This window comes from Hydractinia symbiolongicarpus, chromosome 9 (genome assembly GCF_029227915.1).
Source record: "Hydractinia symbiolongicarpus strain clone_291-10 chromosome 9, HSymV2.1, whole genome shotgun sequence".
NCBI lineage: Eukaryota > Metazoa > Cnidaria > Hydrozoa > Anthoathecata > Hydractiniidae > Hydractinia > Hydractinia symbiolongicarpus.
Genome location: NC_079883.1, coordinates 5,339,777 through 5,352,794, shown reverse-complemented (window position 1 = coordinate 5,352,794; position 13,018 = coordinate 5,339,777).

The following is a 13,018-nucleotide window of genomic DNA, read 5'->3' as shown; positions in this document are numbered from 1 at the left end:
TTGTGAACATAACATGTGTATAATGGTAGCTATTGATTGTTAGATACGTAGACGTTTCATATGACATATTTTCTCTTTTAATTCTACCTATCCACGCCTGTTAGTCATTTGCAGTGTTAGTTTTTCTTTGTATATATTTCTCTTATTACCTGACTAATCTTACCTGCGGAATTTATTTTTGTCCTGTTTTATAAATTCTCTTCCTGCTATTTTCATTGCAACTCACATTCTGGATGAGGGTGCGAATTAACAGCAGTGCGATATACATAAAATATTGTAAATATTATATTGTTCCAGATTATATTTAGCAAAGATTTCTTAAAGTAAAAATAAAAATTATGCTATTTAATTCCTTGTCTGTTAATTAGAGAGTACTCTCAGGACAGAAATTTATTGTATGCCGTCCGCTGATATTAGTGTTTTCTCCTAGATGAAATTTTCTAATGGATTTGATCGTGGTTTTGTTGATGCGTTAACTTTTCTTGTTATTAAGAAGTGTCCTACTTGGCAGTGTCCGTCAACTAACGAGTTGACTGTGTAAATACACGCTGACATGTGATATTCAATCGATGTAAAAAATTAACACAGTTTATACTTCATGGTCGTCTCATTTTTTTTAAAAGCAATTCAACTTTTCACATGGTACTTATAGAAAAGTTGGCTAAAGGTTTATTAAGAAAAAATAGAAGACCTTTCCAAGATTAATAAAAGCAAAGATTCGACAATTCTGTGCGCATACACAATTGTTGAATCTAATGCCAAAACTTTTACCCAACCATCCAGACTAAATAGGTAATTGGGAAAGTCGAGTAAAGGGATAGCTCCATATGTTAGTCTGAACGCCTATCTTAGGGAACACAAAGAAGATGCATAACGTTAAAATCAGTATGTGCTATAATCCCTTTTTTAAACGCAGAACATCAAAATAATAAGTTTGTTACTTTTATCCAATTATGTGTAAATTTTTTTTTAGTCTTTGCTAAATTTAGTAGAACTCTTATAATATGCTTGCTTATAAAAACCAAATACGTGCATATAATTGACATTCCCCCGTGATGATTCCGATTGGACTGATCATTCCTAATTAAATATACATGGATGAGTCTGGATAACACTGATTTGTTTTCCATATGCGACTAGTTATGTAAATTACATCTACCATGGAGATGCTTTCTGTTTCTAATAGTTGCAGCATGCATTGCAAATTGATTAAAGACAATTCAGATGAATGATGAATCAAATTTTCACTAAATCTTGTTTAACCATAGTTAGACACAAAAAAACTAGATAAAAAAGTTTGGATTACAGAACATTAACACGTTGTTTTTGTTTATTCAAGAGGTTTGAAAAGAAACAAGAAGCCCTGGGGGCTCTAAGAATTTCCGCTCGCTACCAAAATATTTGATGACAACCTGCTAATTCGTTGTGTTATCGTGCCAAACATTCGAAGAGGTTTGGTGCTTGAAGCTCTGAAGATAAAACACACAAGTGACATTACATCTTACAACAAACGCAAACAAAACAAAACGTGTCATAATAAACTCACACTTTAAAAGAAATTGCGAACAAAAATTATAGCCTATCATTCATGGTTGAAAGTCTTCCGATTGAAACGTTTATGGTCTTAAACGGCATTTAGTTGACAAAAAAACAAAATTTTGATGCCACCATCATGTTCAGCATACTTTTTTTATTAACTGTGCCAAATTTTGTCGAAAATAAAGTATATTTTTGGACCAATTTTGGCCTAAAATGACATTTCAGGTGGCAAAAAATCAAAATTTTGATGTCACCATAATGATCAGCATATTTTTTTTGTGTTCTGTGCGAAATTTTGTCGAAAATAAAGTAGTTTTAATTTTTGGACCAATTTTGGCCTAAAATGACATTTAAAGTGGCCAAAAATAGAAATTTTAATGTCACCATCATGTTCAGCATACTTTTTTTCTTAACTGTGCCAAAGTTTGTGGAAAATAAAGTAGTTTTAATTTTTGGACCAATTTTGGCCTAAAATGACATTTAAAGTGGCCAAAAATAGAAATTTTGATGTCACCATCATGTTCAGCATACTTTTTTTGTTAACTGTGCCAAATATTGTGGACAATAAAGTAGTTTTAATTTTTGGACCAAGTTTGGCCTAAAATGACATTTAAAGTGGCCAAAAATAGAAATTTTGATGTCCCCATCATGTTCAGTATACTTTTTTGTTAACTGTGCCAAATATTGTGGAAAATAAAGTAGTTTTAATTTTTGAACCAATTTTGGCCTAAAATGACATTTAGGTATCAAAAAATCAGAGGAACGTGAAATCCCAGGGTCGATTTTTTCTCAAAAAATGCTCCAAAAGAAAAAACGACGGTTTTAAAGAATTTCCTACGCCTTCGGGCGCGGAAATTCAATAATTTTATATTTTATAAACTCAACAAAGCTTAGTTGCCAAAAAGTGACTGGCGACGTATTAAGTTTACCAACCCTTTGTTTTCATGAGGATACAGGGGCCGTAAACTCCATAGGTATATAGTCTGTGTTTGTGCTACAGACACACGAAATCTCAAATGTTTCTACGATATATTTTTATTCGTCTTTTTTATGCAGGAACTGACGAAGTCTGCACGATTTTATATAAAATAATGACAAAACTTTCGAAATGTTAAATATATTCAATTTATGATAGCATTTACAACTGCAAAAAAATTTTGAAATATTTATCCTACACTTCTACCCGCACCGGCAACATTTCCAGGAAGGTGCAACAATGTTGAAAATTTTTGCTATAAATGAAAAGGAGTTAAAGATATTTATTAGATTACATTGATCTTTTTACCATGATAAAAAGTTATAAAGCGAAATAATAATTAGTGTTGTTTTGGTAACAAAGATTATCTGATTGTAGAAAGTCTTCCCTCCATTGCCATTTTCTTCACCCTCTAGTCTGAAAAGCATCGTCTGCAAAAATATTCCGGAACTTTCCTTTTTACCGTTACGTTCTATTCTTCTAACTTGACTTGTAAAATGATAATTATTGTAATGTCTCAACAAGTGTATGTACATTAGTTTAAAACAAAACTTTAGTTCAAAACCACGCAAATCTTTGTATTGTCTTTCATTAGAATTATACGAGTGCCATCTTCATTCACACCTTGCAAGTTCATATCTGTTACTGTTTTTCTCGTGAGCAACAATTCACTGTATACAGATGTTGACGATTCTTGTTGTATCTCCTTTCTGGACCTTCCAATGAAGCATAGAAGTAGCTTTTTAGCACCGCATAAACATGCAAAAATTCCATAAAGAATGAACAACATAACTAATCACCTCCACACTACGTTTTATGGTGTAATAAAGTATGATCCATCCGTTTCACTCCTGCTTCTTTATATAGCGCATTTAATACCACAAAATTAATATGTAGTTACGTAGTTACCAAGATGTCATATTATGCTAATAAGCCTTTTTTGTCTCTTTGATCCAGCCACTTACACTTCCCCTACTCAACTGTAGCTATTTTATTAATATCACAAATAAAAAAACATAATTACAGGATAGGACATAGATGTCATCCTATAGATAGGACAAAATTACAAAACATATATATAGTAATAGCTGAAAATATATACAAAGCATAAAATGAAAGTAAAACACATATATAATATAAGCAACAACAAAGTCAAGGCTTAGCGTTCTTAACGATGGGCCGATATGGACCATTATTGCCCGTCGTCAAAAAAAATGGTAGCTTAAAATGTAAACAAGCACGAAAAACAAGTTTTAAGAAGCATTGGAAATGATTATATATCTAATTCCTGCAATATATTTATCGATAAAAACATTTTCATAGGATAGAAACAACAACAATGTCAAGTTTAACAGTTAAAATAACCAGATTTAGCCACATTCTATCTGGATGCTTCTTCAACATGGCTAGTTAACTAGCTACATTGTCCATAAAAAACGATGATCTGATATTCAGTTTTATCAAAAAGACTAAATGCAGGACGACGAAATTATAAGAAATACGTCTTCCCTCAATCTCAGACTTTTACATTTTTTTAAACCAGGACGCCTAACAACAAAATTGTGTCATTAATGATTTATATTTTACCATTTACTTTCAACCTTGATCCCTGAGTATCGCCATTTTTTTTGTTACACGGACAGCGGCGGGTAAGGCCTTGATAATAGTTGTTGTCTCTCTGTCGTACAAAACAGGGTCATGATGCGATGTTTAAATTTTAATTGCTAATTGTTAATCGGTTTATTATATCTGAAGCTACATATATCCAGAAATTAGTCTGCCCTTCTTTACACTTCCTTCTTTTTTTCATCTCTTATAATAATACGCTAAGTGTGTCCGTCTGTCTGTGACAGGCAAAGTGGATGTGTTCATTTTCCTTTGATGTAGCCGAAATTTCCTTTCAAGTCTCCGAAGAAGTTATATCCATTTTGCTAGCAGGTTTACTTTGTTTACATCACGTGATCAAAATGGATCAACTTGATTTGCCGAAATAAATTTAACGGCTTTCTGTACAAAAATAGTGTCCCTCGACACCGAAAACAACAACAAAAAAAGAACGGTCCCTTCGTCTTGAAAAAAGTGCAAAAAGTAATTCAGAGAAAGAAAAGTCCAAGAAGTGAATTAAGAAGTGGTAGCTAGAGCTAGAAGTAAAGTAGTAAAGTTAGAATTAGAAAATAAAGGCTAGAGTTTGAAGTGGATTTAAAATCAATAATAGTAAGAACTTTGATGTTTTTAGACGTTTATTTTTTATGTCACTGGAGCAAGCAGACTCGCATTTTCCAAGAAAAGCCTCAAATTCTTGAAGTTTTATATTTTAGCGCTTTTTTAAAAACAAACCTAGCCACCATATTTGTTTATGTTTTTGTTGCATAATTAATGTATCCCCTGGTGCGTAACTAATGTGTTTGTCCTAAAATTCAAAATGCTACATAAAGCTGTTAGCTGACTAACAAACGGAAAACTTTGGTTTGTTGAACTTACTGCTCACTGTTATGTTATTATTTTTACATTACTATTGTTTCTCTTTATATGTGTTTTACTAAGCATAAATAGCTAGCTTTAGTTTTAGCTAAGTGTTCCCAGGTTAAGTATATTTAACTGGGGGTCTTAGCTACTGTTAGCTAGCTAATGTTGGCCTCTCCAATGCCTGCGCTCCTCTCATCCCATGGCTAGCTCTAACCTATGACTTATATTGTTATTCCTTTTTTTAATTATCTATAGCTACCTTAGTTTCCTTAACTTCTTTTCTTTTATGAGCACGATACGAAATCTTTAAAGACTTGAACTTTTGCAGATGTATTTTATATTTCTTTTCGCATTTCCTGTAAACTTTACAAAGGGACCACGTGCAATATGACAAGTGGAATTTTTTTTTCCAGAATTTAAAGCGTGCGTGTTTATTTTTTTTATTGTTTTTTTTCTGACATCCTGTTTAACTTTCGTTAGCCTACATGTAAAATGCCAGGTTATTTTTTCAGGGGGGTGTAGACATTTGATTGGAAATTTACATGGGTTTTTGACTTTATTTTAATTTAGAGAGGATGGTCGTTCGGTTCGGGAAGGTTGTTCGTGTTTTTGTTTGTGTTGCAAACTGCTGTTTTTTAAATTTTTTTTTTTTTGTGGAAAAAAGACCACATGCAAATATACTGAAAGCACAAATTTTGTAGAATTGGCCTCCACTGAAGGCTGTTATGTAAGCTGTTGGCTTCTTCATAGTTCGTATTATAAACTTTTGTTGGGGAGAATTAAACTGCATGTGATGTCATTTTTGCTGGAAGAAAAGTCCATGGTTTCACGTTTTTGTTAAGATTTTTATAATTGTGGTAATATATAACTGTGTTTGGTGATGATGAAAAAACTTTTTTGTTTTTTATATTTTTTGAAATGCCTGATTTTTCTATAATTTGATGTGTTTCATAACCTTTGTGTAGAAGGTTTATGGACAATAGCAATATAGAACATGCTAAATGAACTGATATTTGTTGATTTGGATGTGCTCCTTAAAAACCGATCTGTTTTACATTTTGTGTTAACTTTTGTGAGGATGGACCGTATATGCACTTTGTTTTCCAAAAATAATATCTTTGTTGATTCAAATTTACTCCTTATTTATTTTTGACATTCACGTTTAAAATGGTTGGTAAAGGTAACTACAGATCATCATACTAAGGAAAAATTTTTTGTGTTCTTAACCTGTTAATTTTTACAATTTGTGTATATATATTTTTGGGATACAGGATAGTATGTAATCGAATAAATGATTTTCCAGATATAAATTTGATGTTTTTTGACACTTCTGATTGAAATATTAAAGGTTTTCAACGAAGTAAATATTTGAGATGTCTTATTTCTGACTTTATTACTGTATTATTGTAAGTGTTGTACTTGATTCTATACATTATTTTGATTAGTGTTTCAAGCTCTACACATAATCTTTGTTGATTCAAGTTTATTCTTTGCTCATTGATTTTTTGACATTTATGTTTAAAATTGTTGGTAAAGGGCAGTACGGAACTAAAAGAGATTTTTGTGTTTTTAACTGGTTGATTTTTACATTTTGTGTAAATTTTTGTGGGAGAGGATGGTATGCAACTGAAATGACTGATTTTTCTAGATTTAAATTTGATGTTTTCCAAACTATGGCTTTTTCATATTTTTGTATAAGCGTAAGGGAAAAACAATATTTAAACTGTGTAAAAAAGTTATTTTTGTTGATTTGTGCTAACTCTTGGAGGCCTCCTTTTTGACACTTCAGAAAAAAATACTGAGGGTTTTCAACATAATCACTTATAAGATGTATATACATATTTGAGATGCGTTATTTCTGACATTGTTATTATCCGTGTTGTGACTGTTGGTGTTGTAACTGTCGGTCTTCTTACTGTCGGTTTTGTGAGTTTAGTGTTGTGAGTGTCGATGTTTGAGTGTCGTTGTTGTAACTTTTTATCAACTAGATTTTACACCTTGCAAGCTGTTCTTTTTTATTTTGTGTAGGATTTGTGTGGAGGATATAATGCGATTTGATATTTGACATTTTGTGTAAGATTTTAAGAACATTTTTTTGTATATGCACTGCTGACGTCAGAAAAACATCTAAAAGAACCTATTTTCCCATTGTCCTTCTGCCTAAGTGGATTTCTCCACGGGCCTTATCGACTAGTCTCTTATAATAATACGGAGAGTGTGTCCGTCTGTCTGTGACAGGCAAAGTGGATGTGTTCATTTTCCTTTGATGTAGCCGAAATTTCCTTTGAAGTCTCCGAAAAAGTTATATCCATTTTGCCAGCGGGTTTACTTTGTTTACATCACGTGATCTAAATGAAGCAACTTGATTTGCTGAAAAAATTTTTACGGCTAACTCCCGAAAAATGGTAACCCTCGACAGAAAAGCAACAACAAGAAAACAGCCCCTTCGTCTTGAAAAATTGCAAAAAGTAATTCAGAGAAAGAAAAGTCCAAGAAATGAAGTGAGAAGTGGTAGCTAGAGCTAGAAGTAAAGTAGTAAAGTTAGAAGAAGAAAGTAGAAGCTAGAGGTTGTAGTGGATTTGAAATCACAAATAGTAAGAACTTTGATGTTTTTAGACGTTTAGTTTTTATGTCACTGGAGCAAGCAGACTCGCATTTTCCAAGAAAAGTCTCAAATTCTTGAAGTTTCAGATTTTAGCGCTTTTTTAAAAACAAACCTAGCCACCATATTTGTTTATGTTTTTGTTGCATAATTAATGTATCCCCTGGTGCGTAACTAATGTGTTTGTCCTAAAATTCAAAATGCTACATAAAGCTGTTAGCTGACTAACAAACGGAAAACTTCGGTTTGTTGAACTTACTGATCACTGTAATGTTATTATTTTTACATTACTATTGTTTCTCTTTATATGTGTTTTACTAAGCATAAATAGCTAGCTTTAGTTTTAGCTAAGTGTTCCCAGTTTAAGTATATTTAACTGGGGGTCTTAGCTACTGTTAGCTAGCTAATGTTGTCCTCCATGGGCTAGCTCTAACCTATGACTTATATTGTTATTCCTCTTTTTTAATTATCTATAGCTAGCTACCTTAGTTTCCAAACTTCTTTTCTTTTATGAGCACGAATTATGTTGTAACAAGCAAGCTAGCTACCTACCTACAAAATCTTTAAAGACTTAAACTTTTGCAGATGTATTTTATATTTCTTTTCGCATTTCCTGTAAACTTTACAAAGGGACCACGTGCAATATGACAAGTGGAATATTTTTTTTTCCAGAATTTAAAGTGTGTGTGTTAAGTTATTTTTTATTGTTTTGTTTCTGACATCCTGTTTAACTTTCGTCAGCCTACATGTAAAATGCCAGGTTATTTTTACAGGGGGGTGTAGCTAGACATTTGATTGGAAATTTACATGGGTTTTTGACTTTATTTTAATTTATGAGAGAATGGTCGTTCGGTTCGGGAAGGTTGTTCGTGTTTTTGTTTGTGTTGCAAACTGCTGTTTTTTAAAATTTTCTGTAAACTTTTGTGGGAAAAAGACCACATGCAATATACTGAAAGCACAAATTTTGTAGACTTGGCCTCCACTAAAGGCTGTTGTGTAAGCTAATGGCTTTTTCATAGTTCGTATTATAAACTTTTGTTGGGGAGAACTAAACTGTATGTGATGTCATTTTTGCTGGAAGAAAATTCCATGGTTTCACGTTTTTGTTAAGAATTTTATAATTGTGGTAATATATAACTGTTTTTGGTGATGATGAAAAAACTTTTTTGTTTTTTATATTTTATGAAATGCCTGATTTTTCTATAATTTGATGTGTTTCATAACCTTTTGTGGAAGATTTATGGGCAATAGCAATATAGAACATGCTAAATGAACTGATTTTTGTTGATTTGGATGTGCTCCTCAAAAACCGATCTGTTTTACATTTTGTGTTAACTTGTGTGAGGACGGACCGTATACACTCTGTTTTCCAAAAGTAATATCTTTGTTGATTCAAATTTACTCCTTATTTATTTCTGACATTCACGTTTAAAATGGTTGGTAAAGGTAACTACAGATCATCATACAAAGGAAAATTTTTTTGTGTTCTTAACCTGTTAATTTTTACAATTTGTGTATATTTTTGGGAAACAGGATAGTATGTAATTGAATAAATGTTTTCCAGATATAAATTTGATGTTTTTTGACACTTCTGTTTGAAATATTAAAGGTTTTCAACGAAGTAAATATTTGAGATGTGTTATTTCTGACTTTATTATTATTGTTAGTGTTGTACTTGATTCTAACATTATTTTGATTAGTGTTTCAAGCTCTACACATAATCTTTGTTGATTCAAGTTTATTCTTTGCTCATTAATTTTTTGACATTTATGTTTAAAATTGTTTGTAAAGGGCAGTGCGGAACTAAAAGAGAAAATTTTTGTGTTCTTAACTGGTTGATTTTTACATTTTGTGTAAATTTTTGTGGGAGAGGATGGTAATGCAACTAAAATGACTGACTTTTCTAGATTTAAATTTTATGTTTTCCAAACTACGGCTTTTTCATAATTTTGTATAAGCGTAAGGGAAAAACAATATTTAAAATGTGTAAAAAACTTATTTTTGCTAACTCTTGGAGGCCTCCTTTTTGACACTTCAGAATAAAATACTTAGGGTTTTCAACATAATCACTTATAAGATGTAAATATTTGAAATGCGTTATTTTTGAAATTGTTATTATCCGTGTTGTGACTGTTGGTGTTGTAACTGTCGGTCTTCTTACTGTCGGTTTTGTGAGTTTAGTGTTGTGAGTGTCGATGTTGTGAGTGTCGTTGTTGTAACTTTTTACACCTTGCAAGCTGTTCTTTTTTATTTTGTGTAAGATTTGTGTGGAGGATTTAATGCGATTTGATATTTGACATTTTGTGTAAGATTTTAAGAACATTTTTTTGTATATACACTGCTGACGTCAGAAAAACATCTAAAAGAACCTATTTTCCCATTGTCCTTCTGCCTAAGTGGATTTCTCCACGGGCCTTATCGACTAGTAAACAAATAATCTTATATATTAATTCCCTTGCGTGAGTAAAACTGTGAGTCCACGACACGGAAATCACGGGTCACTTTCTTATGACGTGGATGTACGCTTAAATTAAACTAAAAAGATTAGGGATGTACTTCATAGAAATCGCACATAAGGTGTAAATATATAACCCGCTGCTAATAACGATATAAATATATATACCCTTATGCCAAAAAACTCTATGTTAGCATATATATATAGGTATCGCTACATATGAAACGGTATTAGATATTAACAAAGCATACGGACTGTTAAATGAAGTTCCTAGCATAAAATGGAAATTGTGTTTACGAAAAAGATGGCTGTTCTTTTTGAGTATTCTCTACTCTTTTATTCAAAATAAATCTTTAAAAAAAATTTGAAGAAGAGCATGGTTTTATAAATTAATCATAGCAAGGTTCTGTAAGGTTTTTTCATGTTTTATTTTCAGTTTTGATTATATTATTGTTGCCAGACATGTTTTATAGCTAGCATCATAATAAAAAGCCAACCACCACCAACAACTAGCTAGCTAGGAATATATATATATATATATGTAGCCATGTTCTTTATACCTAGCTAAGTCTCCAGTTTATATTTAAGTGACTAGCTATTAGCTGCTGTAGCTAGCTAATGCTAGCTTTAAACTAAAGATTCCCCCTGAAAATTTTAAACATTTTCCTGGGTTTTTTTTGGTTTGCGAAGTTCTTTTACTCCAAATATTCTGAAAATAAAGTTCAGAAATTACTTTTTTTTAAAATGTAAATTTAATTTGTTTCAAATTGTGGTTTTGACATTTTCATGTAAGAATTTGTGGGCAAAAACCTTAATCAGCATGCTAAAAGAACTGACTTTTCTTAATTTAGAATTACTAAACACAACCATTTTCTTACATTTAGTGTAAACTTTTGTGCGTATGGCTTATATTTAATACACCAAAAGAGCTACTTTGTTGATTTCAATTTTATACTCTTTGTAAGCTATTTTTTTCTTCTTTTTGACATTTTGAATTAACTTATTGTTGTTGAAGGCATATAATATACATGCATATAAAAAAATGGAATTTTGCAAATTTCTGTTTTGCCACTCAATTTTTACATTTTATAAGTTATTTGGAACAGAATGGTATGAAATAGACCAAAATACCTGATCTTAGTTGTTTTTAATTTACAGGCTGTGTCTGTGAAACTTTAAGGGGAACATTTGGTGGAAGACAATGGCATGACATATACTGATAGAACTGATTTTTGTTGTGTTAGATGTTATATCTGAACCTTTTTGACATTTTATGTTAATTTTGCGAGGAAGGACCATATATATATACACAGAAGAAGAATTCAATTTTACACCTTGCAAGCTTTTTTTTTCTATGTTTTGTATAAATTCTTACTGTGTAGGACTCCGTGCAATATATCGAAATGACTGATCCTTCTCGATTTAAATTTGATGTGTTCTAAATCGTATATAGTTTCGGAAATTTTGTGTAAGATTTAATGGGTAAGGGCTAGATGCAATATGTCAAAAAACTTTTTTTGTTGAATCAGAAGCACTCCCTACAACCATTCTTTTTTTTACAGTTTGTGAAGCTTTTGTGAGGAAAGAGTGTATGCAATATTATCGAAATAACTGATTTTTGTTGCAAACTGTTTTTATTGGCATTTTGGATTAAAATATTGTTTTAGAGGGCATATGCAGTAGATATATGTACCGAAATAATTAAATTTTGCAAACTTTGATTTTGTCTTTACCTCTCATTTTTTACATTTTGATTAAACTTTTGTGGGAGACCGCCGGTATGCGAAGTACCAAAATAAGAGATTTTAGTATTATTTAGAATTTGTATTTTGTGTTGCAAAATTGGTGCAAAAATTGACATAAAATGAACTTATATAAAGATTGATTGCTGTTGTTTAACATGACTCATTATGACTTATATATATATTTTATGAAAATTTGTGACAGAATACTATGTGAGATTTGAAATTTTGTTTATTTTATTGATGGTAAAACAGCATGCAAATTGCTAAAAGGACTTTATTAATTTTAGATTTAAACACCGTTATTTTGTTGGCATTTTGTCTAAAGTTTGGTGAGGAAGGACCGTATGCAATATATCAAATAATGTTTTATTGCATTATAATTTATCCTTGCAATCCCTTTTTAACACCTTAGATAAAAATTTCCACTTAGGCAAAATTTATTGTTTATTTTTCACATTTTGTGTCAACCTTTGGCAGGGTTTGCAATAAACTAACTGATTTTAACATATACAATGAGAGAGATTTGTGTTTGACATTGATCAGCTTTTTTGTATATATGTGGCGTTTTGAGTGATTTAAATTTTATGGGTGAGATGTATGTTGAAATGCTTTTAAAAACTTTTTTCCGAATAATTTTCGCATTTGTCAGATGGTCAGAGCAAGTAATTTTAGTAGATTTAGATTTTAAACGTCACATACATACTGCAGTTGTTGAAAACCTTTAATTTTTTTGGTCATTTATATAATAATGCAGATGGAAGATGCGCACTGCTGTATTGTTTGTTTTTTGATGGACATATATCTGCTACATAAATTAAATGGAATACAGTGGATTCTTCCACGGGAAACAGCTAGTAGAATTTAAAACACCTCAAAAATAAAAACGTTTTCCATAAACTGGATTTGAAATCTAACAATTAACTATCTAAGTTCAGCAAAGAACATCTTTATTCAGGACGGCTAGCCAAAAATCACTCAGCGATACCAGGGTATTTTTCGTCGTTTTCTCTCATATTAAAAAGACAAAAAAACCTAACATATGTGAAAACATAGAGTCCAAATCCAAAGTAATAGTAGAAAAATTAAAAACAAAAGACCATCTAAGGTGTGATGCCATCAGTCGTTGAGCAGATAACCGAGCAAGGGGCATGTTGAAGGTAAAGAAACATACAATCAAATTTTTAATCCTTCATAAGGATATGACATCCATTAGGAACTGCTCTAAAGCAAAGGTA